The sequence below is a fragment of the Bos indicus x Bos taurus genome, chromosome 9 (genome assembly GCF_003369695.1).
Source record: "Bos indicus x Bos taurus breed Angus x Brahman F1 hybrid chromosome 9, Bos_hybrid_MaternalHap_v2.0, whole genome shotgun sequence".
In the NCBI taxonomy this organism is placed as follows: domain Eukaryota; kingdom Metazoa; phylum Chordata; class Mammalia; order Artiodactyla; family Bovidae; genus Bos; species Bos indicus x Bos taurus.
Window position 1 is genome coordinate 52,245,289 of NC_040084.1, and position 25,664 is coordinate 52,270,952.

Genomic DNA, 25,664 nt, shown 5'->3' on the forward strand with positions numbered 1-25,664 from the left:
CCCAATACAGGAAAATCATCGGCTGCTTAAAACTCCTATTTATAAAACACAGTCAGAGATTATTAAGAACTGATAGTTTTAAACATGAATTTACAGAATGCTTAATAGTCTGTTATATACATCAAAAAAATTTGCTTTCCTCTTATATGAAGACTTTCCTCTGTTGTATTGTTCTACTAATACATTAACATTATAAATTCTATATCAGAAAAATGTACAATGGGAAGAAATCTCTTTATTATTAGCATGAGAAATCAGGCCCATGTTAAATTGAACACATATCCAGACAAAAAGAAACCACCGATCACCAACCTCCAGTGCAAGAGAAATTAAGCAGAAAGAGTTGCCTCCAATGTTTTTGAAAACAATATATTAAACTGGATAGATGGGGAGGGAAAGCAAAGAGTTGATTCGCATGACCAGGGTGAAAAGAAAAACAAACATCAGAGTTGCAAAAACATATATTCTATAACAAGTTCTTAAGACTCCCAGGTGCAACATCAGCAGCGCTCCAGTCTCGATTTTTATTGTAATCTTGTGGCTTTTTATTTGTAACTTATATGAAAAGAATCATATTGATTGGGGCAGATTTAACTCAGTAAAACCTATTCTACTGAGATTGTCTGTGCTAGGTGATTTTATCAAGTTCTCTTTTGGTTTCATTTTCTTCCTCATCCCTATTCCCAGGGGAGGCTGCAGCCCAGCTTGCAGAGCAAATTGCCCTAAATTGAGTTCTTTCTCTGGCGTACACAGGGTTGCCTTTGGCTCCTCAGCTCGAAAACTTTATGCATTCTTTTTTCCTTCTTCCTTAACAATCCCCTTCCCTTTTTCCAATTAAAATGGAGAAGTTTGCACCGGTACCTGCTCCCAATTAAATGAATACTGCATTACCAGCCGCGCTCCCGGATCTTCTTTACCCTCCCTTCATTAGCCTTATTCCTCTGAGGCTGTCTGGCTGTCTGCCAGGGACTTATGGCAAGAATTCAAAATCTTGCACACTTTATCCCCTCCAAATCATTCTTGAATATAAGCAGTCTGCTCCTTAGGCCCAGCATGAGAAATCCAAGAATGTGTTCAAAATAGATAGGGGGTGGGGAGGGAGAGAAGAGAAAAATGATTTAAAAGGCTAAAATCCTATGCAAAGAAAGACGAGCTAAGTGAGGCTAAGCTTCCCAGTTAATTGACCTTAGTTTCTTTTTTAAAAGCCTGAGTAGGAAGAACAACAAGTGACAGTTCCATGGCCGTGCTTTGTTTCTGAGCGCTTTCATGCCTACAGGAAGTACATCATCATCTTCACACCTCAGGCATGCCGACTCCCCAACACTCAAATTATCTCCCATAACTGAAAAAACTAATCTGGGAAGCTTAAGCAACTGGGTTTGTTTTTTTTTTTTTTTTTAAATAAAGATCAACATGGAATTTTCCAACAAATTTGAGTGCTATGAGGCCATTGCATCAGCCATTCTCAGCTGACACTTGGAATCAGAAAGTGTGCATCAAGCTGTCGTGAGTGATGACTCAGGTGTCAGGCCACAGAAACAAACAGGCATTCAGTGTGCCACCACTGTTCTCTGAAACTGCAAATTCCACTCACAGAGTCTTTGAACACATTTTAGCAGAATATGTGATCAAATCTCAGCTCTGGTATATACTGTCTGGGTGACCTTGGGCAAGTTATGTAACTTCTCTGAGCCTCAGGATCCTCATGTGTAAAGTAGGGATAACTGTATCTAGCACACAAATGCTGCCTGGGGACTAAGTATAATGTGCAAACGACTTGGCACAATTCCTGGCACATGGTACATAGCCAGTGTAAGCTCTTATTATTGTTGCTACTACAATAATATTAATATTAAGCAAAAAGTACACCATATGATCTGACAGAAACTTTGGAGCCTTTCCCAGAACATGGAAAGGGCTAAGGACAATTTGTAGATTATTTTTAATTTAACAAAATCAAAAATGTGCAATTGGATTCTCAGAAGCCGATCCTTTTTTGGCACACAGCCCAACACAGCTATGACATCCACTAAGGTCATTATTAGATAACCTATCATTTAGTGGTAATTATGTCATCAAATTCTTCAAGCACCTTAGAAAACATATAGTCATGGTTAACTTTTATGAAGACAATATGTGATTGAACACTATAAAACAGTCATCAGTGACTTCAATTTGTTTCAGTTCTAAGAATTAACATATAATTCCGTTTATCTCCTAATGAGAAATTTCCAAGGAATATTATATTGCTACAGTTTACCACCTAAATAACAATAATAGATAAAAGGAAAACTATAAAAAGTCATTACTAAATCTTTTCAAATAACTATATTGATGAAAAGACAAAAACAAAACATATTTATGAAAGAGGATAAGTGTTTCAAACACATTTTTATCTTCTACAATAGACACAACTCCTTGCTCTCCATGAGCTGCAAGATTATTGCATAATTTGCAAGAAATACAGTGTTGTCTAAGAAATCCAAAGCCGCAGACATTCTCAATACAGGAAGGTACTTTATAAATAACATTTTTGATTAATCAAATCCAAGTCAAATACCCCATAGCATTTCATACAATTATTAGAAATACAAACATTGAAATCAGAGACATGGAACTACTTTCCAGCCTCCCTTTTTTATTTGCTATGTGACCCCTAAAAAATTACTTAACTTCTCAGACTTTCAATTTCTCAAATATAAAATATGGCGATGTGATGTCATTTTAAGAATTGCATTTAAAATGCTTAATTAAGCCACAAGAAGCTCTTGGTTTTTATCATCGTCATCATCAACACTATAATTATTGTCAAGTGTTTGACTTTTCAAAGATTAGTTCTTAGAAATAGGAAAAGAATACAAAACATGAAGCAAGAAATTTTGAAATATGTCATTCAGTCCATCAAATATTGGTGAACTGCACTGAATCCAATATAGATAATATATTCACTGGTTCATATCATGCATATTTGAGGCCAACTAAAATGGGATGGTTTTTAGAGATGAAGGTTTTAAGGAATAAACTGGAAAATCTACCCCATCCAAAAAGTTAACAAAATGACAAAATCACAAACCTAGCACATAAGATATAAACAAGGTCACAGAGCAACAACAAAACCAGGACTTAAGCTCAGATCTGTCAATTCTAGACAAAGATGTCTCCAGTGACTTTTACACTCATAATTCATAGATACCATATTACCTGGTTACATGAGAAAAAAATCTCAATAGAAGAGTATGAAATTTTCCATGGTTGTACTATCACATACAATTTAAAATTACAAAGTTAATTTTAAGTAAAAATATATTCTAAACCTCAAGTATCACAAGAATGTCCCCTATAAAACCTGTCCCCCTGTTATAAATCCTGTTTTTGCTAATGGCATGAACATCCACCCATCTCAGAATCTTGGAGCCATACTGATATTTCCTCCCTCAATAAGTCACTTGTTCTGACAATTATATTTCCATAACTTTGACCAAAGCTGCATCTTCCTCTCAATTTCTGCTGATATTGACTTAATTCAGGACCTCAACAATGGTTTCCCAACTAAGTCTCCTTTATCCTAGCTTTCCTATGTGTTCCACATTCTACATTCCATTCTCCACTCCTCCACATTCTCATCAAAATGGTCTTCCCCATAGTCTGATGGTGCTCCTTTCCAACTAGAAACCTTGATGCTTGTGCAGTCAGCCACCTATATGTATGTCTCTCCCCTCTCCTACCCTCATTTCCACTCAACGCTCATGCTCTCTGTGTATCAGCAATTTTCTTTTTCATCTTCGTTCTTTAGCTTAATGCTATTCTTCCAGTCTGTAATTCTATGGTTTTCCCCACTCAATCTAAGTATTCCATTAGTGCTTAAAAAGAAACTTCTATGTAAATACTATATATATGTAAATACTATATATACTAAATGAAGCTAGTGTTAGTTACTGAGAGAAATATGTTAAAATCTTTTTGGATTGTGAGTTTGTCAATCTTCCATATAATTCTGTACACTTATGCCTTCTATTTTTAAAATAATATTACTTAAGAGCTACAGGAAACACAGGTTTGATCCCTGGGTCAGGAAGTTCCCTTGGAGGAGGAAATGGCAACCCACTCCAGTATTCTTGCCTGGAAAATCCCACGGACAGTGAAGCCTGGCAGGCTATAAAGTCCATAGGGTCACAAAGAGTTGGACACGACTGAGCTACTAAGCATGCACATGTGTTATTTCTAAATCCATAAACATATGTTTTAATATTCCATTTAACTTTATATTAATTTATACATATTTTGCCCAAAAGTGATATAATTATACTAGATTTCTTCTGGTTAGTATTTATCTGGGATAAATACTTTTACTTTAATCTTTGCTCTGTCTCTGTTTTAAGTATGAATCTTTAGATAGCATACAACTGGGATTTTTTAATTGGATCTGACCATTTTTTCTTCTAAATAGAATTCACTCTATTTTCATTAGTTGGGATTATCTGACTTTAAATATATTTCACTTAATTTGTGCACCTGAGATGGACATATTCATGTTTTTTTCTCTTTTTTCTTTGTATGACTCCTTAATTCCTTCAAGAAGCCTTTCTTGAACAACTAAGATATTGCAGGCCCTACTTCAGACATTGGTGATCAGGGCTCAAGGGAATAGACAAGATCTCCTTGCTCTTGAGATATTATATTCTAGTGGAAGGGGACAAAGAATGTATAAGTAAACAACTAAAGAGTAATACAAATAGACAGTAATGAACATATAAAAAGTTATGTTCTATTCTTATTGTCTGTTTTCAGAAGCTCATTTTTTTGTTCTCCCCAGACTACAAAAGTAGCCATGAAATGGGGCTGTCATTTTCCCATTTCTCTTCTGGTATATCTGCTTCATTAACATTTTTATATCATAATTCAAATAATACTGTTCCCTAACTTAAAACCTTCAGTGTCTCCAGATTGGCTACTCCACCGAGTAAAAACTTTAGCCTGACAGTAAAGTCCTTTGCAAAATATCTTAGCTTCCATTTTCTAGCTCTCCCTTCCTTATATCCATACGTATCTTCTACTCTACTCTCTAGCCAAATAAACTATTTACTTCCTATTTCTAAACACATATAGTTATTGTTTTTTCTACCTCATAGTCTACTTTCTCATCCCTTTCCACTTGAGTCTTTCATTTCTGTCATTATATAAAGGACATTTGAAATTTTACTTACCCCCAAAACACCCTTCATGATTCCATACATTTGTAAGCTCTGCCTCTTTTGAATTTCCTAGCACTCATTATTTTTTACCCTTTTAATGGGCATCATTCTATATTTTTAATCTATATCTGAATATATGTTTATACACACACATATATATTCTTTTTCAGATTCTTTTCCATTATATATTATTACAAGATATATAATATAGCTGCCTGTGCTATACAGTAGGTCCTTGTTGTCTATTTTATATATAGTAGGGTTTATGTATTAATCTCAAATTCCCAATTCATCTCTGCTTCCTTTTTCCCTTTGGTAACCATGTTTATTTTCTATGTCTGTGAGTCTATTCTGTTTTGTAAGTATGTTTATCTGTATTATTTTATTAGATTCCCATATAAGTGTTATCATATGGTATTAATATTTGTTTTTATCTGACTTATTATAATAATCTCTAGGTCCATCCATGTTGCTGCAAATGGAATTATTTCATTCTTTTTATGGCTAACTAATATTCCATTGTGCATGTATGTATGTACATAAATATATATATATCAACACTAATGTAAGCTTATTAAAGTCAGGAATCTTTTCTTATTCATTTTGACTTACAAATAGTACTAAGTACAATGTCCTATAGATAACACATGAGCAGTAAATAACTCTTGAATTAAATTAACTATTGTGTCCAAGGTTGGCCACCAACTCATACCATCCATCATTATCCTAAGAGGCAAATAGATCTGGATAAATGTCCATAAATGACCAACAAATAAAAAAACAATATTGCTTAATTCTGGAGAAAATTGTTGTGAAAGTGAAAGTGTTAGTCTCTCAGTCATGTCCGACTCTTTGCAACCCCATAGACTATAGCCTGCCAGGCTCCTCTGTCCATGGAATTCTCTAGGCAAGAATACTGGAGTAAGTTGCCATTCCCTTCTCCAGGGGATCTTCCCGACCCAGGGATTGAATCAGGGTCTCCTGCATTGCACACAGATTTTCATCTAAGCCACCAGGGAGCCCTGTTTCAAAAGTAAAACACCTCAAGTGATTAAACAGCCTCAGTTAAATTGCAAAAATTAAGTAATAGAAATATATGAAATATATCTATACTTAGTTCAAGTTATGAGTAAAAGTAAATTTTGCTTGTTGGGAATGGGAGAGCTAGGAAGCAGAGAAGAGGGAAAAAACTGGACAGTATTTACTTTAGATATGAGATATTAAGGGGCTTCTCAGGTGGCACTAGTGGTAAAGAACGTGCTTTCCAATACAGGAGACAAAAGAGACGTGGGTTCAATCCTTGGGTGGGGAAGATCCCATGGAGGAGGGCATGGCAATCCACTCTAGTATTCCTGCTTGGAGAATCCCATGGACAGAGGGGCCTGGTGGGCTATGGTCCATAGGGTCGCAAAAAGTCAGGTAAGACTGAAGCGACTTAGCACACACGCATGCAAGAGATGTTAAGAATTTCTTGGAGATGTAGGTAAATTATTAGCGTATTCATTCAGCATTTTTCAGTAAAGATGTGTGGAGCACCTACTACATGCTCAGCAGTGTGCTCAGCCCAGGGATTACAGAGATGAATGAGGGTTAATATTTGCCTTCAAGAAGCTGAAGCTTAGTGAGAAAAAGATAAACAAACAGATAGAGGGAAATGCAGCAAGTGTTAACAACAGAAGGATCTGTGAAGTGCACTTGGAGAACTCAGACAGGAGGCTCTGTAAAGGTTTCAGGTGAATTAGCTCTTCTACTGAGAAAACAGCATGAGAGCCAAGAAAGGCAGGCCTCTACTCGAGTATTTATGCTCTCTTTTACTTGCAGCTATTGTAGTGATAAATTGATAATATTCTAAATAGTATTAATGTCACAGCATGGAGGTATCCTATCTTTTGCATATCTGCTTTAAGATATTTTATGAACTTTTGATTAAGCATGACAGAGGATGCATATATTTATTTACTCCTCACCTTTACAAAGCCACACTAAACTGACAGTAAGTGAATTTTAAACTTACAAATCTGTAAGGATGAAAAGAATAGGAGAAAAGTTACCAGATAAGCAATATCAAAAATATTTCTGAAGTGTTGGAAGATAGATGGATGAATGGTAACTACTTAGAAAGCAGATAAAGCTGAAACCTCAACCTGAGTTGAAAGAAGCCAATAGGAAGCTCCCAATTTTACCTCAAAAGCACAGAAAGTCTTAGGATATGAAAATATCAGGTATCTCTGAATGTGAGATTTTAATATGGCAGGGAAAGGGCATATTCATAACACAAGAGAATTAGCTGAAAATTCATCTTTTAAAAACTTAGATGGTAGATCCTTTCCCTGACCCCAACAGGAGATCTGAAGTGTGCACTCTGTAGAAGTTTGTACAGCAGAAGACAGTGCTAGACATTCTCAGAAGATAGTGTGAGATATTCTACTGAATAATAGATGACGACATGCAAATCCCTGTGCTGAATGCTGAGACCCGCAGGTCATTTTCTGGTTTGCTTCCCAGAACACAGACCACTAGGTTTTAACCTTCCAAGCATAAAATTGGTGAAGTTTTCTCTAGAGAAACTGAAAAACCCTGAGAAAGCATGTGCATATATGAGATTTAGGGTCTTTCAATTAAAAAGCCATCTTATCACATTATAATAAACCTCACCAATTAATACATCCCTATAATAATGGTTTTCCAAATAATTATGGGGTCTCTTATTCTTAAGTATAGGATTGCCAAGGATAACCGATCACATGGAGAAATCTTCTAGCATGAAAGAGAGAAACCAAAACATATACTCTAGAATCTGAATGGAGTCAGGTTTCTGGATAGAAATAGGAAAACTAAAAGATAATGAAGGAAGATCTGAAAGTTTTGATGGGAAATTATTTCTAAAATAAAATTCAATAGCTAGCCAATGTACTTACAGAATATAAGCAGAAATCAAGTATATTTATAGAATAAGAAAATTCTGGTATATTCAAGACTACAAAATATTTACCTCCTATGTATTCTCTTCAGGAATCTTCTAGATAATGAACTTCACTGAAAAGTTTGCAGTATAACAAGAAAGAGAATCAGAAAAGAAAGAGACAGGAAAAAATAAAAAGAATGTCCCAGGATGATGGTGAGGGCTCTAGGAGGGATATTTGCAAGAAAAAATAACGTCTGAAAAACCTGACAGGGAACTGATTCACTTAACACAGATGTGCCTGTTTGCAGAAAGTAAACTCAATATATCTGATGCATTAACATGGAAAAGGGTGATGGCTGAGGAATAAATATACAAATTATCAAAGGGGGAAGATTTGGAGGTTGAAAAAAAAAGTGACTCAATGAGTTCAATGACTGATCTGAAAGAAGAATTCATCACTTTTAAATATTTAAAGCATGGTTACAGGAAACCCTAAGAGAAGAAATAATTTAAACCAATTCCACTAACAAAGTTTTGCTAATTGATTTATTTGAAAGCTCTTGATATACACTGACATACCTCTTCAGTGATAGCTAGATTATGTAGAAAGGATTGTTGCCTATTGAAGGTGCTATTTTGTACCTGATTCTAATCACTGAAAGAAATGTCATAAATCTGCCTATCTCATAAAAACTGTGCAGCAAAATAGGAGAATGAGCTATCATGTATAACCTTCTCCTAAAATTAAAAGTGGCTAGAAATTAAAAGTCTTGCCATAACTGTTAGGTCCCCTGAGATGCACTAGATGTCTTATAATAAAACTTTAACTTGGGCTAATTTGAATGGCTACCTATTCCCTGAAAGAATCCCTAATTGGTATGTGTAATAAAATATAAGCCATATAAACTGAACACAATTTCATGAGAAACTTCCTCAACTTGGCTATTTGGTGATGGTTCTTTAATTACATTTTCATTCCTACAGGTAGAGTCTACAAGTATAAAATGAATCTACTTCACCTTATTCTAGCCTCAACTCAAATGTTTCCAATGCTCTTCAGTCATACTAGCTTATGAACTCAAATTCATTAAGAAGCCTGGCTATTGTGGGAAACTGGTCTTGTACTTTGGTTAAATAAAGGAGGATAAAAACAAAAAGTTACATAGTAGGCCAGGAATGTATAATAAGCTGGGTGTTCAGCTAAGAAGTGAAACAAAGTTATTTAGTAAAAAACAGTAAGTAACCCCCTTATTTTCAAACATAATCTCTTTAATTTTACATGGAATTAGTCAAATGGTGCCATTTACCCAATTTGACTAGCTTATTATTCAGCCCCCTTCCAGTTTGCAACGAAAAAAACAAATGCTCATCTCAAAGAAATGAAAATGCAATTGGCTCTAAATTTACAAACTTACATCTGAAGTCACCATCTAAATCTCTAGAAATAAAAAAAAACACATAAATCCTAATATTCTCCCCAGAATAAATAATCATTTTACTTCTCCAAATTAACCGACCTCAAAAGTAAAAATAATCATTTAAACAAATGTTCACATGGTACAGATATATACAATAATACTAAAAGTAGTTCCCTGAGTCACTGTAAGTTTTAAATTTTGGATGTAACCACTAGCTTAATTAGTGAATCTTTCCAAGTTTGGGGTTTCTTTTGAGATAATAGAAACCTACCTTACGGGCAAAAAGAAGAGATCTTTAACATGTTATCATCTTAAAACCTAAATGAAAAGGATGCTAGTCTGCTATGGTAAAATTTCATTTGTGAATAAAGATATGGTCTATCATCTGGTAATATTTAAGCCGTTTAATAACTATACAGAAAAAAAAATCTCTGCTTCTCACCGAGTTAAATCACTTGGATTTAATTCGAACCTACACACATGAGACAATTTCAATAAAGAAAGTTTCTAAACTTAACAAAACATTGTCCTTCCTTACTTCACCTGAAACTACAGGGTAAATTCATTCTGGAAGAACCATTATAAAATCACTTCAGATGGCCCTTGACAGCGGTAAATTTGACCTTATTATTTCAGCGTACTCACATATTTTGTTCACAGGCTCAGGACATAAGGACTCAAAACCACTTCTGACGCTATCTGACAGATTGGAGATGAACCGGATTCCACAGGGTACACACAAAGGACATTTAGAAGCCAAAACAAAAAATTAACATCTCCAGATTCTGTGTAAAAACAGGAGTAACTTTGAGAATTTTAAACTCTGAGTGTACCAAGAGAGTCAAGTCCATTTTTTATGAACTTTGCTATGTTTCAAGATTTCATTAAAAAAAAAAAAGCATTGTTTTCTGAAACCAGTTTTTGTATATCTAAAAAGTTAACTCTGTAATTTGTTTCTATTAGTCTCAGTTTTCATTTCAAGAGGAATAGAATTTAGGACAAGGTGTTGGCTTTTTGTGAAGATTCATTCAAACATTTCATGAATTTTATAACTAGAACTTTAATTCATTCACAGAAAGAACATCTTAAGACCATATAACATAATAAACATAATAGTTAAGACAAGCTTTGAAGAGTTACCATCAGTTGAGTTGCAGCCTGATTTTTAAAGGTGAAATGGGAACATATGTGTGCTAAGTTGCTTCAGTCATATCTGACTCTGCAACACTATGGATTGTAGCCCATCAGGCTCTTCTGTCCATGGAGATTCTCCAGACAAGAATACTAGAGTGAGTTGCCATGTCCTCCTCCAGGGGATCTTCCTGACCCAGAGATCAAACCATGTCTCTTATGTCTCCTGCATTAACAGGTGGGTTCTTCACCACTAGTGCCACCTGGGAAGCCCCAAATTTGGAACACTAGTACCTACTTCATGATGGAGATGTAAAGATTAAATCTAGCACAGTCACCAACCCATGTGTTTAGAAATGTGAGAGTCATTGTTTTCATCTTAGTCCCCATTAACTCAAAATTCACACATACTTAAAAAGCACTCTTACTCACTTTGCAGGTTTATTAGCTCTGATAGACTTTTTGAAGGTTATTTAGGATTTTCTATATGTAGGATCATGATATTTGTAAGCAAAAATAATTTTGCTCTTTCCTTTTAAATTTGGACATTGTTTTTCCTTGTCTAATTACTATGGCTAGAGTTTCTAATACAGTGCTGAATAGAAAAGGTGAAAGTGGGCATCTGAATCTTGTTCTTGACCTTAGATGGAAAATTTTAAGTCTTTTAGCTTTGGGTATAAGTTTGACTATGTATTTCTAATAAATGCCCTTTATCTTGTTTATTTACCATCAAATTTTCATCTATTCACTATTTTTGAATGTATTTACCATATCATTAAAGGTATTGGGTTTTGTAAAATCCTTTTCCTGCATCAATTGATATTATACCAAAAGCGCAAGTAACAAAATAAAAAAATAGATAAGTTGGATTTCATCAAAGTTAAAAACTTTTGGGCACAGAAGAACACCATCAAGAAAGTGAAATGGCAACCTCCAGAATAGGAGAAAATATTTGCAAATCATATAGCTGATAAACACATACAATACAACACATGTATGTAAATAAATGTTGATAGTAGCACTATTCACAGTAGCCAAAAGCCGGAAACAAACTAAACGTCAATCAACTGAAGACTGGGTAAACAAAATATGGCACACAGACAAAATGAAATACTACCCAGCCATGGAAAGAATGAAGTACTGATAAGGTGACAGTGGGGATTAACTTTAAAATTATGCAAAGAGAAAGAAGCCAGATACGAAAGGTCATATTTTGTATGATTCTATTTATAAGAAATATCCAGAATAGGTAAATCTATAGACAGAAAGTAGATTAATGGTTCCTGGGCAGTAGCAGAAGGATCCCAACTCTTTACGGGCAAACAGTGTATTCTTTTGAAGTGACGGAACAGTTTGGGAATAAGATAAAGCTGATATTTGCACAATACTGTGGACTGCCACTGAACTACACAATTTAAAATGGTTATTTTTATGTTATGTGGATTTCACCTCAACTTTTTAAAATGATTCACAAAAACATCTAGAACAGTTCTCTCAGTACTCAGACTGCTATTAGATCAGATCAGATCAGTTGCTCAGTCGTGTCCTACTCTTTGTGACCCCATGAATCGCAGCACGCCAGGCCTCCCTGTCCATCACTAACTCCCAGAGTTCACTCAGACTCTCGTCCATCGAGACAGTGATGCCATCCAGCCATCTCATCCTCTGTCATCCCTTTCTCCTGCCCCCAATCTCTCCCAGCATCAGTGTCTTTTCCAATGAGTCAAGTCTTCGCATGAGGTGGCCAAAGTACTGGAGTTTCAGCTTTAGCATCATTCCTTCCAAAGACATCCCAGGGCTGATCTCCTTCAGAATGGACTGGTTGGATCTCCTTGCAGTCCGAGGGACTCTCAAGAGTCTTCTCCAACACCACAGTTCAAAAGCATCAATTGTTCAGCGCTCAGCCTTCTTCACAGTCCAACTCTCACATCCATACCAGACCACAGGAAAAACCATAGCCTTGACTAGACCTTTGTTGTCAAAGTAATGTCTCTGCTTTTCAATATGCTATCTAGGTTGGTCATAACTTTCCTTCCAAGGAGTAAGCGTCTTTTAATTTCATGGCTGCAGTCACCATCTGTAGTGATTTTGGAGCCCAAAAAAATAAAGTCTGACACTGTTTCCACTGTTTCCCCATCTATTTGCCGTGAAGTTATGGGACCAGATGCCGTGATCTTAGTTTTCTGAATGTTGAGCTTTAAGCCAACTTTTTCACTCTCTTCTTTCACTTTCATCAAGAGGCTTTTGAGTTCCTCTTCACTTTCTGGTGAAGAGTGGTGTCATCTGCACATTTGAGGTTATTGATATTTCTCCCAGCAATCTTGATTCCAGCTTGTGTTTCTACCAGTCCAGCGTTTGTCATGATGTACTCTGCATATAAGTTAAATAAACAGGGTGACAATATACAGCCTTGACGAACTCCTTTTCCTATTTGGAACCAGTCTGTTGTTCCATGTCCAGTTCTAACTGTTGCTTCCTGACCTGCATACACATTTCTCAAGAGGCAGATCAGGTGGTCTGGTATTCCCATCTCTTTCAGAATTTTCCAGTTTCTTGTGATCCACACAGTCAAAGGCTTTGGCATAGTCAATAAAGCAGAAATAGATGCTTTTCTGGAACTCTTTTGCTTTTTCCATGATCCAGCAGATGTTGGCAATTTGATCTCTGGTCCTCTGCCTTTTCTAAAACCAGCTTGAACATCTGGAAGTTCATGGTTCACATATTGCTGAAGCCTGGCTTGGAGAATTTTGAGCATTACTTTACTAGCGTGTGAGATGAGTGCAATTATGCAGTAGTTTGAGCATTCTTTGGCATTGCCTTTCTTTGGGATTAGGTCTAGCTAACTGAAGACATGTCACAATTAAAGCTAATAAGCCTCTTTCCCAAGTATGCGAGAGATGATTTGAGGTGGTAGAACAGTAAATATGTTGTGTATACGTGCTAAGCCTCTTCAGTCATGTCTGACTCTTTAAGATAAGTAAATTACCTGAAGCTGTTCCTATCAGCCCAAGGTTTTTCAGAAGTCAGCAGAGTCACCTTGGGTCAACAGACTTCCTTACACTTGTCAGTCCCTCTGTCTGTACCTAAATTATCCATAATAGTCATCACTTATTTGTGTGCTATTTTAGGATACTGTTTACATTTTCTTATAGACAAGAAAAAATATTTCTAAATAAGTTTATTTAGGCCAATGAACAGGAAGAAAAATCACAACTGAAAGACAGTAAAAGATAACTTTTGGATTTGAAATTATATAATTGTAACTGGAGTTGACTGCACAAAGAGCTACATAGTTTTCTCAGTAAATAAATCAACTTCTGAAAACAGAAATAATACATAAGCATGGGCACAGAGGGTTTATACATGTAATTTTTAAGATTACAAGCCTATTATCACATCTTTACCATCCTCTACATTAACATATCTTATTTAAACTCTACTTAATTTATTTACTTTAACAGATAATATTGAGTCCTCCCCAATTTTAAAAGCAGTAACTTTTAACATTTCTTACCATATGTTCATATATTTCCAAAGTTATGCAGCTCTAAGACAAGTCAATCAATACCCTTTTTAAGATAATGAAAGTTTTTTAAAATTATAGCAATAAAAACATATACACATAGACACACCAATGATGGCTCAGTGGAAGTGGAAGTGTGGAATCTTTCTTTTCACTGCCCTCTCCTTTTTAACCTGCTTCTTGACAAAAATTCCTTCTAAAATTCAATGGGGAAGTGTAAATAATATTGCATATAGCCAGGAGTCCTTAAAAAAATAACCCACTGATGGCTAGAGAAGGGAAGTGTTAAATCCACAAGTTTCCTAGGATATCTTCATAGATCTCCTGAGTGGACGCCAGTCTCTTTTTAACCAAGTCAGTTTAAACTTCTAAAGTGATATTCTACAAGTCTCTTTGATCTTTGTGAACTTGAAGACCGTCCCCACCCTTGCACTCCATATATATAAATATATGGAGTTAATAGATAAATAGATATATATAGCTAATGATCCTCTTACCCTTTATTTTGGGAAAAAATGAAAGAAAATTTGTGACTGTCATCCATTGTTCTTAAATGCCATGCTAATGTTGGTGTTTCCTTCTTACAAAAAAATTAAGAACTTGCCTGCCATTTTCAATGCAGGAGACATAAAAGACATCGGTTTGATCCCTGGGTTGGGAAGATCCCCTGGAGAAGGGAAATGGAAAGCCACTCCTGTATTCTTGCTTGGAAAATCCCAAGGACAGAGGAGCCTGGTGGTGGTCTGCAGTCCGTGGGGTCCCAGAGAGCTGGACACAACTGCAGCAACTGAGTACATGTGGCAGCAAAATACAGAGCACACAATGTGTGTGAAATTCCTGTGGCAAATCTCTATCCAGAAATCACATTTGTTTGCTCGGAGAAGGCGATAGCACCCCACTCCAGTACTCTTGCCTGGAAAATCCCATGGATGGAGGAGCCTGTTAGGCTGCAGTCCATGGGGTCACGAAGAGTCGTTCACGACTGAGCGACTTCGCTTTCACTTTTCACTTTCATGCATTGGAGAAAGAAATGGCAACCCACTCCAGTGTTCTTGCCTGGAGAATCCCAGGGACGGGGGAGCCTGGTGGACTGCCGTCTATGGGGTCACACAGAGTTGGACACGACTGAAGTGACTTAGCAGTAGCAGTAAGAGTTAAGTCTGGCAAGACACAAATTGATTAAAAACAATGTAGGACTGTCCAGTAATTGGGACAGAAACTAGGAACAGAGTTGATCACAACGTGATGATGATAAGGGTGGTGGAGGATTGCATGTGTAATAATAATTTGGGGGAAAAAAAAAATTCTGTGCCTCAAAGAAAGAATGCCAGATTTCAACTTTCTTTTCCTTTGACAAGTGAGTTATGTCTTCTTCCTACTCTCTCTCTCTTTCTCTTTTTAAAAAATGGAGTAAAATTGCTTTACAATGTTCTGTTCGTTTCTGCTATACAACGAAGTGAATCAGTTATATGTATACATACATCTCCCCATCCTGGACTCCCTCCCTCCAAATCCCACCCATCTAGGTCATCACAGAGCACCCAGTTGAGCTCCCTGTGCTATATAGAACACTAAGTTCCCACTAGCTATCTAGCTTACCTAGCTATGGAAAGGGTATGGAGACTAGAGGTGATGGAAATGGGGTATTATGCTCAATAGAATAACTACCATGTGTTAAGCATTGAAGCGAGTACTGAATCCTAACAGCCTTGGAGGTAAGTATTATTTTATTTCCATTTTACAGATGAAGAATTTATAGCTCAGAGCAATTATTTGATGAGAATCACAATGGTACTGATATAAATATAATCAAATTTGAATTGAGATTGTCTGCTTATCCTACTGTTACCCTCTGCCAATTCCTCCACAATTTAATAACAATACTTCACAGAATTCCTGCACAAAAAAGACACCAAGATGCCCAGTAAATATTTACTAGATTAATGACTTTGATGTTTTTCTTGGAGCCAATGGGAACTCTAACAAGCCGGTGATCATGTGGAACTTTACAACTTCTCTTACTCCTCTACACCAATGTCTACATTTCCTCTGAAACTTTGAAACACTTGTTTGGGACACCCAGTCCAGGATTACTTTATTTTAAAAACTATACCTATTCAATCTACTTAAGGGAGTCAACTTGCACCCCTTTATTTTTTCTGGATTAGGAAAGATAAAGAGGGAAAAAAACACTCAGAAATAATCAAAGAAGATGTTACTGGAGGCAGAGTCCAGGAAGGTCAGAGAACACTTGGAAGAAAGGATCACAGTGGCTATGAGGATGAAAAGAATTTGACTTGATTTTCTTAAATTCTACTTTATTCATTAATGTTCATGTGTAAGTGAAGTTTTATTTTGAGGGAACTCAAAGAAGAATACATCAAGATAACTAACAAAGATACTAAATCAAGGGGCATTCAAATTTTATTAAGAGAAATTCAAAATCCCTATAAAATCCTACTATATAGTTTCAAACAAATATTTAAGTCATGCAGAGTACATCATGAGAAACACTGGGCTGGAAGAAGCACAAGCTGGAATCAAGATTGCCGGGAGAAATATCAATAACCTCAGATATGCAGATGACACACCGCCCTTATGGCAGAAAGCGAATAAGAACTAAAAAGCCTTTTGATGAAAGTGAAAGAGGAGAGTGAAAAAGTTGGCTTAAAGCTCAACATTCAGAAAACGAAGATCAAGGCATCTGGTCCCATCACTTCATGGCAAATAGATGGGGAAACAGTGGAAACAGTGTCAGACTTTATTTCTTTGGGATACAAAATCACTGCAGATGGTGACTGCAGCCATGAAATTAAAAGATGCTTACTCCTTGGAAGGAAAGTTATGACCAACCTAGATAGCATATTGAAAAGCAGAGACATTACTTTGACAACAAAGGTCTGTCTAGTCAAGGCTATGGTTTTTCCTGTGGTCATGTATGGATGTGAGAGTTGGACTGTGAAGAAGGCTGAGCGCTGAACAATTGATGCTTTTGAACTGTGGTGTTGGAGAAGACTCTTGAGAGTCCCTTGGACTGAAAGGAGATCCAACCAGTCCATTCTAAAGGAGATCAGCCCTGGGATTTCTTTGGAAGGAATGATGCTAAAGCTGAAACTCCAGTACTTTGGCCACCTCATGCGAAGACTTGACTCATTGGAAAAGACTGTGATGCTGGGAGGGATTGGGGGCAGGAGGAGAAGGGGATGACAGAGGATGAGATGGTTGGATGGCATCACCGACTCGATGGACGTGAGTCTGAGTGAACTCTGGGAGTTGGTGATGGACAGGGAGGCCTGGCATGCTGCGATTCATGGGGTTACAAAGAGTCAGACACGACTGAGCGACTGAAAACTGAACTGAACTGAACTGAAAATTAGTAGCCTGAGATATTGACCTGATGATTGACCTGACCCAGCCAGATCTTAGGAGAAGGCAATGGTACCCCACTCCAGTACTCTTGCCTGGAAAATCACATGGACTGAGGGGCCTGGTAGGTGGCAGTCCATGGGGTCGCTAGGAGTCGGACACAACTGAGCGACTTCACTTTCACTCTTCACTTTCATGCATTGGAGAAGAAAATGGCAACCCACTCCAGTGTTCTTGCCTGGAGAATCCCAGGGACGGGGAGCCTGGTGGGCTGCCGTCTATGGGGTCGCACAGAGTCGGATATGACTGAAGCGACTTAGCAGCAGGAACAGCAGCCAGATCCTAGCCAAAATTTTCTGAACTGTGAGAAATTGTAACACACTTCTCTGAATCTAGAATATTGGTATTAATTGTAGCATAAAGAACAAACTATCAGAAAAAATTAGAAATGTAAGCATCATTTTGTATTTTACTACCGAATATAGATCAACAAATTGACAATTTGTATCAACAAACACATCATTTTAATGTTGATATTTTGTCACTGAATATTTTTCATATACTTGGTATATGGACTTTCAGTTTTTGCTAAAATATCTTTTTTTAAATAATAGAGGTCTCATTTATTGATTTTAAAAAGTCTTTGCTTATTCAATCATGTATCACAAGCTCAGCACTAAATCCTGCCTAATCAGAGTGACAAGGGTAGATATTGATGAGTGTCTAGTATATGAGAATATATGGTTTATCAGGAAAGACAACTATTTTTTAAATTACATAAATAATTTCATAATTTCAACTTACGATGGTGTGGGTTATTTTAGCATCCTTAGTTGGCAATAAATTGAAAATCTTATATTGGTCTCTCAATTTTTTTCTGGCCCATGAGTTTCAGAAATTTGGAAACCACTGGAATTAGGATATAAGGATATTTCAAGGAACTGGAGCAAAAGAGCATGAGAGAATGCAAGAAATTAATGAGAGAATGAGAAAAACAGCATTTTAAAAGCAAAAATGTTATAAACAGAGTAGATATTTTTATGGTTTAAGATCTGAATGGTAGATCCATTTATGGAACTAAGTAAATAAGTTGCTGAAGCACAAGGTGATAATTGCGATTTGCTGCAAATTTCCTAATGCCAAAGGTGTTATATGTATTCATCATACAACAAACAGATGGAACATACTATAATTCTCATTCTACAGGTGACAGAAATGACACAAGGAAGTTGGGAAACTAGCCAAAGGTCACAAAGCCAGAAGTGATTTAACTCATTCTGTATTCAGAATTCAGTCTTTTAACTTCCATGTTCTACCACCACCAATAAGAAATATCACTGAAGTAATGGAAACCAAAGTATAGTGAGACTTGGGAAATAGATGTGTCATCAGTAAGACTACAGAAAGAAGATCATAAATAAAATGCAAGGTACCCAATAAATATCAATCAACATACCAGAGGTTCTGAAATTTGTTGGCTACTAGTAAACAATATAACCCAAATATAAATCAGAGCAACAAAGAAAACAATGGCATATTTTCCCAGGAACCAATGAGGTTAAATTTTTCCTCTTTCACCTCTAGTTCAGTTCAGTTCAGTCGCTCAGTCGTGTCCGACTCTTTGCAACCCCATGAACTGCAGCACGCCAGGCCTCCCTGTCCACCAACAACTCCCGGAGTCCACCCAAATCCATGTCCATCGAGTTGGTGATGTCATCCAACCATCCCATCCTCCATCATCCCCTTCTCCTCCCGCCCTCAATCTTTCCCAGCATCAGGGTCTTTTCAAATAAGTCAGCTCTTCGCATCTGGTGGCCAAAGTATTGGAGTTTCAGCTTCAACATCAGTCCTTCCAATGAACACCCAGGACCAGCTGGGAGGGACTTTATTACTTTTGTATATTTTTAAATCTAGCTGTATTTCTTTGGTCAATCTATCCTGAGAGACGGTATCTAGAATCAAATAGAACACAGAGTAATGAAGACATAAATAATTCTGTAATCATAAAACTGAATAGACATTTATGATTCCTTGATGTAAAAAAGCCCAAACAAGTTATTTTTAAGATGATATATCTTGTAATTATTCATTAAAGACTATAATCTTCATCAATAGATGTTATTTAAAAGACATGTGTCTCTTCTCAAGAACTGATTTAACCCTCATGAAGATATATCCAGCCTTCTTTCTGTCCACCATCATCACATTTCACTTTTACCACATGTCCTACATCAGTCCAACAGAGAATGTGAAGACATTCTTTTAAACAATTAAATAATATATCATTTACCATTATAATGTAAATTTTATCTTCAATATTCAGACTATTGAGGAAATTTACTTTTTGCAATGAATTTCTGCTTAATATGTGAACATATTAATTTAACAATTATAATTTAAGAAATATATCTCCAATTTCATCTGTTGATCCCCCCATAGTGATGCATGTATGTAGTTAAACACATTTTTTAATTATTTTCATGAAAGAAAACACATACAGAAAAGTCCATAAATGGCTGAGTAAATTATTATAAAGCAAATCCCCTAAAGTAACTTCTAGATCAAGAAACAGAATCTTAATATTACCATTTGGAAAACTCTTTTTGAAGTAATACATCTACTCAATGAATTTCAATGACTGCTAACCTTCCTAAAAGAGAAACAACTAGATGCTATATTCTTTCTACCAAAAGTAAACAAAATCACCCATGAACTATTCTTCTCCTCTACCCTCATGAAACTCAATACAAATCAAATTTCTAGTTCTACCTTGCAGGTTTCAGGAAATACAGAGGACAGAGGAGCATATTGGACAACACCAGGGAGATGTATTTAGCAAATATCAAGATACAGAAAATACTATAGGGTAAATATCTCAGTTTCTTCCAACAACTAAAACAAAAAATAAAAGTAAGAAAAAGAAAAGAGAGGGGCTAGGTGCTTAAAGATCAAAAAAAAAAGACTAAATTGTAGAGTGACTGTATACTTTTTCAACCAAACCAGGATATTTTAGACAGTGAAAGGGAATGCTATTGAAATGGGATTCTTCCAACAATCTAGAATGTGGAGTCACACCCCTCAAGAGGCATAACAACCAAATAAAATAGGTTGATTTTTCTGAGAGTCCTGATCTTAGCAAACCAGGTGTTTAAAAAAAATTGAGAATATCAGAGAAACTTAAATATTGATTGGATAATTTATGATGTGAAAAAATTAAATTTCTTGATGTGATAATGGTATTGCAAATATGTTTGTAGTACTCTATATAGCCCACTAAGCTCCTCTGTCTGTAGAATTCTCCAGGCAAGAATACTGGAATGGGTAGCCATTCCCTTGTGCAGGGGATCTTCCCAACCCAGGGATCAAACCCAGGTCTCCTGAACTGCAGGCTGATTCTTTACCATCTGCACCACCAGGGAACACCCCTTATCTCTTACAGATACATAAAAATATTTATAAATTGAAATGATATGATGTATGGGATTTGGCCCAAAATTATCCATATTGTAGATAGGAGTACAGGATAGTAGAAATTATATAAGATAATAAGCTGCTAATTTTAAAACTAGGTAGTAAGTATTTGTAAGTTTATCCAATTTTTTTTCTCTGTCTTTATGTTTGGAATGTTCTACAATTATTTGCCTAGACATTTAGTTTATAATAATATATTACCAGCACTCAGAAATCCCCCACATGCCAACTCCCAATTGTACTTCTTTTGCTGTTCTCTAAAAATGACCATCTTTTTTTTAATTTTATACCTTCATCAATATCTACTCATCAGTTCAGTCACTCAGTTGTGTCCATGTCTTTGCGACCACACGGACTGCAGCACATCAGGCTTCCCTGTTCATCACCAACTCCTGGAGCTTGCTCTAACTCATGCCCATTGATGATGCCATTGGTGATGTCATCCAACCAAAAGTGTCAATTCTTCAGCGCTCAGCTTTCTTTGGAGAAGGCAATGGCAACCCACTCCAGTACTTTTGCCTGGAAAATCCCATGGACGGAGGAGCCTGGTAGGCTGCTATCCCTGGGGTCGCTGTGAGTCAGACACATCTGAGCAGCTTCTCTTTCACTTTTCACTTTCATACATTGGAGAAGGAAATGGCAACCCACTCCAGTGTTCTTGCCTGGAGAATCCCAGGGATGGGGGAGCCTGGTGGGCTGCCATCTATGGGGTCGCACAGAGTCTGACACGACTGAAGCGACAGCAGCAGCAGCAGCAGCTTTCTTTATGGTCCAACTCTCACATCCCTACATGACTACGGGAAAAACCATAGCTTTGACTAGACAGACCTTTTCAGCAATGTCTGTTTTTAATAGTCTGTCTAGCTTGTCATAGCTTCTCTTTGCCAAACATATTTTAATTTCATACTGCAATCACCATCTGCAGTGATTTTGGAGCCCAAGAAAATAAAGTCTCTCATTGTTTCCACTGTTTCCCCATCTATTTGCCATGAACTGATGGGACTGGATGCCATGATCTTCGTTTTGTGAATGATGAGTTTTAATCCAGCTTTTTCACTCTCTTCTTTCACTTTCATCAAGAGGCTCCTTAGTTCCTCTTCACTTTCTGCCATATAAGGGTGTTGTCATCCTTGTTATTCTTGTTACACAGTCTTAATTCCTACAGCTTGATAGTAAACTAAGATATCTGGTAGAGCAACTCTTGGCACTTTGTTCTTCTTCATCAAGACTACCTTATCTATTTTGACAATTTGTATTTACATGTAGATTTTAGAATGAGCTTTTCAAGTCCCACAGATTATGTGTTGGGATTTTGAACTGAATTGCACTGAGTCCACAAACAAACTTGGGAAGAATTAATATCTTTACAATATAGAATCTTTCAAAAATATCATAGTCCTCCATTTATTTAGGTCTACTTTAGCAATTCTCAATAGTTTCTAGTTTACTGTACAGGTCTTCTACAGTTGTGAGATATTTAATATTATCTAGTTATTTATTTATATATTTATATATATTTAATATATATAGTTATTAATAGATATCATTAATAGATATAATAATAATATTAATAGATATATTTAATATATCTAGTTATAACTAAAATAATCTAGTTATTTAATATTTTATGTTATGTAGAGATTGTTGCATTTTATTGGTACATAGAAGTACAATATTAATCTTATATTAATCTGATATTCTGTAATCTTTATAATGTATCTATTAATCCTAAAAATATTTTCATAGACCTTTTTCTGATATATACCCAATCATAACACATTAAACATGAAACTTTTTACTTATTCCTTAAATTTTTATTTCTTATTTCTTTATTTTTCTTTTTCATTCAGTACTACAAATAAAATATTACAACATTGAATAGATGTGAGGAAATAAGCATTTTTATCACTCAATCTCAAACAAAAGTATTTTAACATTTCACCATTAGGGTATGATTTTCCTACAATTTTTCAATATATACTATATGAGATTGAGGAAGTTCTCCAAGTTTGCTTAGAGTATATATTATGAATGTTAAATTATTTCACAGATTTCTGTTTACTGAGTTAGTCAGGTGATTTTCCCCATTTTTTAATGTAGTGAATTTCTTTAAATAACTTTGAAAATTTAAATCAACCTTGCATTCCTAGAATAAACTCTACTTAGTCCTGATATCTTGTTCTTTTAATATTTTGCTGGATAATATTTTCTTTACAATGAGTGAATTAAACTATAATTACAGTAATGTATCTATCAGGTTTTGGTATTAAGGCTCATGATACCACGGAATGTGCTTCTGGCTTCTAGTGTTTCAGTTTAGAAGCCAAATGTCAGTCTAATAAATGCTTCTTTGGAGCAATAAAAAAAAAAAAATTTTTAAGCTTTAAAAGTATAAAAAAAAAGTAACCATAGAAGGTAGAATTTGAGGACATTTGTTTGATTGTTTGATTGAGTGAAGACATATTTCACTCATTTTTCCCTCAGGAATCTATAGGTTTTCAGCACAGGCCATAAAGGCACAGAAAAAAAAAAAAAGTGATACCCTGATATTCAAGAGCTTTCTTCAGTCTCAGGGATCAGGAGAAAAACAATTGGAGTGTGGGACTAACCAAAACAGACAACACTGAGTGGTCTAAGAATCTAGAGAAAGACAAATGTAGTAAAATCAGCCCAACATTCTTTATTCCTTTCCCACTTGAGGCACTTGCTGAACTCTGAGTTCAAATCTTTGTCTGACTTACACCTTTTCTACAACCTCTTTTCAAATTACTCTTTCCCTGTGCTCCTGCCATAGTAATTATCCCTTCTTCCCTCCCTGGTTTCTTGAGTGTGCTGTTCTCTGTCTCTCACAATCAAGAAGATTATCTATTCTGTTCAAGTTACCTGGAATTATTTCCTCCTTTCTCCCATAAAGCCATCCCCTGGGGCATTCAGGATCTATAGGACAGATCTGGGACCCTAGCAAGAAGATGAATGGGTAGAGAAACTTTAGTGGCACTCTGAGAGAAAAGAGAGAAGTATGAGACACGCCAATTACAGGAGGCTCTTTGTGGCCTGATAAGTGCCTCAATGAGAAGAAAAAATATATTTTATAGTATATGTTAAATTCCAAGAGTATGCAAGAACAACTAATGGTAGCACTTTCTAGTAATATACTGTCTACACTCCTTCCCAGGTACTAAAGGCATAAAAATATGGAGTTTAAAACTTCTTATCCTATCTCAAAGGGAATGCTTCCTGATAGGCCCCCGTAAATTCACTGCTCCCACAATATCAGGCCTACCTCGTTAGTGACAGATACACATTTTTAGCATTGAATGCAGCATATTTATTTCAGTTTGTAATTTTATATTTATCTGTGTTACTATTTGGTTTTTGTATCTCTCCATCACTGAGTTGTCCATAAGGCAAGATCCATGTGAGTCTCTCCCTGCCATTCATAGTGCCTAGTATTGTTCCAGACACCTAATAGATACTCATATATCTGCTGGATGGATTAATGAATAAATGTGATATGAAAATCACCTCTCTCATTTGAACTTAATTTCATAGAGGAAGCTGGAGTGTGTTTTGACAGGATGACAGCATCTACAGAGTTACAGGCCTGGCTGAAGCAAATTGTTTTAAACACTATAGCCTGAAAACAAGGACAGGGTGAATCATTAGCTGCAAAATGAATAAAATCATTATAATCACATTTCTTACAATTTTAATAACATTAAATAAGCTACCTATAGAATCTTTCATTTAATGTACAATTACTGAGAGCTCATCTCATGGAGGCTTAAGACTTCCTCTATAGCACAAGGTCGTATTAGGCAAGATTAAAAAAACAAAAGCAACACACTCTTGTGTGAAATTTCTTGTAGGAAATGATGGTACATAGTGAACAACAAAGCACATAATCTTTAGATTCTGAAGGATCTGGGCTCATATCCTACTTCAGTTTCTTCTCAGTCTATGTGACACTGGGACAGTTATTTAATGTGTCTGAGTTACATATGTAAAATGAAGGTAATGTCTACTTAACAGAGTTATTATAAAATTACACAAAGAAATGTATATAATCTTAACACAGAGTGGGCACATAAGTACTGGGAAGATGGCATCACAGAATAAAGAACATGAACTTTGGAATCAGAAAACCTGAGTTAGAATCTCTGCTTGAAGATTTGTTATTAAGTGATCAAAAAAAGCTACTTCACTATTTAAAGACTCAGTTCTCTTATTAGTAAAATGTGCACAATAATATGAATAGTTACCCTGCGATTTAAATGTATGGAATTACCATTTATAAGTTCCCTCCACATCTTATGGCAGAAAGTGAATTTTCAGTAGGCAATAGGAAGAAGAAAGAGAAAGAAGAGGTGAAGAATAAGGAGGAAGAGAAGAGGAAAGAGGAGAGGGAGAAGATGTTAAGTTTGAGGCACCACATGTTAACACACAACAAAAAAAATACAACAGAAAGAGAAACCTGTCTGCCCATAACTGAGGCAAGAGGTTGAACATATTGAGCTAAATCAACAAAAGTAATTCTTCCTTGCTATTGTTTCTCAATACACATTACTTTCTCCACATCATTTATCAGAATTTGTAATTCATATTTATTTGTTTACTAGACAATTGTCTTCTTCAGAACTGTGTTTCCATGAGGGAAG

General features: G+C 36.0%; 1 long non-coding RNA gene across 1 annotated transcript in view; it reads right to left on the reverse strand.

Annotated features, from left to right (window-relative positions):
* LOC113898337 overlaps positions 1-25,664 on the reverse strand; it is a 429,587-nt gene that overhangs the window by 92,071 nt on the left and 311,852 nt on the right. The gene's annotated exons all lie outside the window — the stretch shown is intronic.